Genomic DNA, 5241 nt, shown 5'->3' on the forward strand with positions numbered 1-5241 from the left:
AAAAAAAAATATTCTAGGCTAAAATTATTTTAGTGTGAAAGATGTTATTAAGATAAAAGATATAACTTTTTGAATATTGAGGCTGAAGATAAGAGTCCAAAACCTGCTGGCCCGGTAGAATGCCAACCCCCACTTAAGTAGGCCTGTGAAGTTCCAGAAGCTTATGCAAAGATAAACTAGGAAAATTCCTCCCTCTAGTGGTGACTTTAGATGTATACAAGGTTGCGATACGATTTTGATATGGTTTTGTTGTTTTATTAGGGAACTAAAAACAGTTCTGAGTTTGGAAATTTTGTTAAACTGATTTTTAAAACCTTTTTTCTTTAAAAAGTGAGTTTGTGTTCCTTTTTGTGATAATAGTGTAGTTACTGTGGAACGAATGGCAGTGTTTTCTTACTAAAACTTACATGGCTAAAAAATTTTATGACAAATTTTAAAGTAGCCATTGTGAGGCTAGTTATTGTATAAGAAACTGGTGTCTGTGTAAATTGGTTCTTGTAATCCATATAAAAATGAAAATTGCGTGGACTGGTGTTATCATTTCACTGTATTATTTACCTTTTGGTAAAAATTTAAAAGTGTAATATTTCTATAATAATTCTTCAGATAATTGAATTGATTGTTGACCATAATCTAGTCATATTTTATGAGATTTTTAATAAACTTGGACTAAAGCTGGGGCAATAAATATATTTATCTAAATATTTTTGAGAACCGAGTTCAAAATTAAAATATATTATGGTCAACGAAATTAATACTGGCATATATTAGGGACCGAGTCTAAATTAAAGATCTAATATATACCATACATACATGCATATACCGGGGGTACCAAAAAATGTATACACATTTTAAGTGATGTTATCTATGCTCAAGCAGTAGTTCACCGTCATCAGGAGTGTCTGGACGCAGACGGGAACCACTTTGAGCACCTCTTGTCATTGCAGAAGTCAAATGTGACTTGTATTCATCTTCTGTTGTCGGTATATACTGAGTATTACAATTAATACAGTTTTTCCCTTTCTTAAAATGTGTATACTTTTTTGGCACTATATACACTATATATCATACATACATACACACATATATTATAATGCACATATATGTATTATAACGCACATACACACAGACATACACAGATATAGGTAATTCTGACCAATGGAGTAAAGTACTAAGAGGATTTTAGATAAGCTTCAAAAACTTGTTCTTGTCAGCATTCTCCCTTTCATTCGTCATATGAAATTCCCCCTCAAGTTATTAGATGCTCTCCCTATTTTCAACCTGAGGTTGGAACAGAATTGCTTCTTTGCAGTTTACTAAAGTCATACTGAGAGAAGGATACTCTAGACAAACACCACAAAATAAATGCTAAGATTTTGGGGCTGAGAACGTGGAAGAATAAGTACAGTCCTCACACAGTTCCCATAAGTTCTACACCTATGTATGAGTGAGTATACTTGTCAAAATGTAGAACAGGCTGTTTCTTCCTAAAACACAAATGAAAAGGTAAGGAAACAAATCTATTGCTGACATTATCTTATCAATGCTTGAATAAAATATTAGCATTGTAATAGAATGGGCTAGATTGTGAGAAGGAACATCCTTCTCCCTCTTCCTTTCGGAATCTCACTGGTCTGGCCCAACAAAATTTTGGCCCTCATATCTCATTTCTGATGCAAATGAGCCATCAAATCTCTGCTCAGTGAAGTTATTTAGAGACTTGGCTGATAGTGTAAGAGACTGTTAGCATGAGAACTGCTATCTTAAGGTCAGGGTTAACGGCCCCTGGCTTGAAACACAACCTAAGTGTAAACACAACCTGACTGTAAATTCCAAGATGTGGGCAGTGACAGCGTGGAGACAAGCGGCCCTGTAGCTTATCTTATACTCTTTGAAGCTGTGTAAGTCCTGCAGTTTATCATATACTCCTTGAAGCTATGTAAGTCCTGTAGTTTAATTACTCTGTGCCTTGAAAATGCTATATAAACCCTGAGTTTTAAGTGTTTGGGGTCCTTGTTGAAACCCGCTACGTCGGGCAGATACTCGGACCCCAGCTAGCTGGAAATAAACCTCGCTGTGTGACTTGCATTATCGTGTGACTTCTGTTCACTTGAGGAGGGGTTGACTCCGGACCCTAACAATAGAAACTTCTACAACCGCTTTAGAGAAATCGGAAAAAACAGATCCGGAAAGTACAGTTAACCCTTGAACATCACGGGGATTAGAAGTGCTGACTTCCTGTGCAGTCGAAAATCCATGTATAACTTTTGACTCCACAAACACTTAATTACTAGCCTACTGTTGACTGGACGGCTTACTGATAAACAGTCAATTAACACATATTTTCTATCTTATATGTATTATATACAGTATTCTTACAGTAAAGTAAGCTAGAGAAAAGAAAATGTTATTAAGAAAATCCTAAGGAAGAGGAAATACATTTACATGCTAGATGTATTTACTGAAAAATATCTGCATATAAGTAGACCTGTGCAGTTCAAACCCGTGTTGTTTAAGGGTCAACTGTCCACAAAGCAAAAACTAATAGAGCTGAAACAAACAAAAATTGTTTTCCTCTTAATCTTCCGGGAACTTGATTCTCAAAACAACGTCTGGGAAGACACAAAAAATGAGAGTGTTGTATTATTCACTTAGGTGTGGGAGGTGTTTGTTGTGAGAAAAGGGATTTGCTAAATGAACTGTGGTAATCTGACTCATCCCTGTAAAACTCACGTGGGCTCCTCTCTGAGTCAGAAATTTCAAAACCTCTATATCTACTTTTCCTCCGGTGGGCCAAACAAGAAAGTCAAACGGTGGGTCTGGCAGACTTCAATTCAAGCATAGTTGGAAGCCTGGTGTCCGATATTATTTATAGAACAAAGAATTCTATATTATTTATAGAACAAAGAATAAAGAAAGGGAACTTTAGAAAAATCATAACTATGTCAACAAAAGAAACGTCCAAACCTGTAGAAAGCCCTAACAAGAATTTATTTGAACCAAGATTTTGGGGACCTGCCGAGAAGCAAGATCTCCACCGATTGAGAAACTGCTTTGGAGAATGGCTGTTTTAGATTTCTTTTTATATATTTAGACTCAAAAGAGGAAAAATAAGGCGGTTACGTGAAATCTATTAGTGGTAGATTAAGGAGGCTGGAGAAAACAAAGTGGAGAAATCTCTAGGATGGGATAAAAAGTAAAATGGAAAAATACACACTTCTTTTACATAGATGGGCACAAAGTAGTGAACATGTGACATTACAGCAAATAGAGATATGTGGGCAATGAGAACCAACAACAGGGAGTTGGGGTGTCTTGCGCTCTGTTGCCAGGGGGTCTGATTTTGAGGGGTCTGGAAGTGAAAATTACTCTGACATTCCAAAGACATGTAATCCTAAATGTACAAGAACAATAGACAGGACATGCTTACGATAAAGATGAAACTTTTATTAAGGAAGCTATAGGCCTGGGATGTGTCTACCCACCATGACCTACCCAGTTAGGAGTTAAGGATCAGACCATCCTGTGGGGTCACTGGGCTTGTGGGGCCGTGTTGCCCCCTTTTCATTCACAAATGTAATGCTCTCTGAAGGGTGTAAAAGTAGGATTTAAGTCTTTTCATTATTGTCTATGTTTTATAAATTGCTACAATCAACAGTTTTAATTTGAAAAGTTACCCTTAGAATCTTTTCTTAATTTGCAGACATGATTTGAGTTGTTTTCATACTCAAACAGCAATCAGTTTGAGTATAAATTTTAGAGTCATAATGTTCTTTACAGGTCATTCCACTGTGCCATAGTATTTCTCATTCAGAGAAGAAATCAAAGTCCTGCTCCTTTCAAGGCTTTTGGAGAAATCTGTTTGTTTGTTTGTTTTTCCCCCCTTCTCCTGTTTGTTTAGCAGCAGAAGTCTTTTTATTCAAATTTGATATGTTTCATGTGGAAACTTGCTAGGCTTGGTCTCACTTCGTGAATTTTTCCTTGCTCATGTTGAACTCTCTCAAGCCCCAATTACAGATTTCTTTTCAAATCTAGAAAGATTTTTAAAAAAATTTTTACTGAGGCATAGTTGACATACAACATAATATTAGTTTCAGGTGTACAATATAATGATTCAGTATTTGTATATATTGTGAAATGATCACCACAAGAAGTCAATTTAACATCCATCACTACACATAATTGCAGAATTGTTTTCCTTGTGATGAGAACTTTTAAGATTTACTCTCTTACCAACTTTCAAGTATGCAATGCAGTATTATTAACTAGAGTCAATATGCTATACTTAACGTTTTTAAAAAATATACATTTTTATTCTCGTTTGTGTTACACTATTATATGTTCAATTTCAACAACATTTTATTTGTAGATTATGTGTAGGTTGGATTTCTATGACTTATCCTCCAATTTATTTCTGAGCTCTTCAAAATGTATTCGGTTTACATTTGGGAATATTTCTGAAGTGAATCTTCTCTGTTATTCATTTGATTGTTCACAGCATCAAATCTGCCTTTACTGCTTCCAGTATGAAATCTGCTGGGTTTTTTTCGTCTTTCATCACTGTCCTGACCTATATCACCCTGGTTTCTCTGCTTTTTCATCTAGGTCTATTCTTGTTTAATGTCCTCTCCAATTGTTTCTGGGTCTCCGACACCTCTGTGAGCCCCCAGGCCATGTCTGTGACAGGATGCTGAGGGCGAGTGTGGAGTGTGTGCCATCCTGGTGACGAGGAGCCTCACATCAGGAAAAGCCAAGGGAAACAGGAAGGTGTGAGAAGGGACAGGATGTAGCAATAATATGTGTGTTCGGTACTGTGCTGAGTACTTTCCATATGGACCTCTTTTAGTCCTCATAGAAACCCTAAAAATGAGATATTATTATCCAATCTGTCACTCTATGTGCCTTGCACTCCTTACCTAGGCTGAACTGGACGGGAATGGAGAGTGGGCTTCAGGAAAGCAAGGCTGCCCTCTAGTCCCCTGATAATATTAACACCTTACTTTTGGTAACACAAAAGTACTATTCTCACTACAATTTTGTGAGATTCGTTGAAAAGTTAATTGTCATTATCCCCAGGAAACAGGAAACTGGGGTTTGGAGAAGCTTAGTTGAGGCTGTCTCTGGTTTTCTACGTTGTCTTTGACGTCTGGAGCCAAAGCAACCAGTGATGAAAACAGAACCTCCCAGGAATAGCATCATATCCTGTTGTGCAACTTTCTGGAGCCTCTAGGTTAGGGTATC

The sequence above is a fragment of the Rhinolophus hipposideros genome (genome assembly GCF_964194185.1).
Source record: "Rhinolophus hipposideros genome assembly, chromosome: 3".
Taxonomy (NCBI): Eukaryota; Metazoa; Chordata; class Mammalia; order Chiroptera; family Rhinolophidae; genus Rhinolophus; species Rhinolophus hipposideros.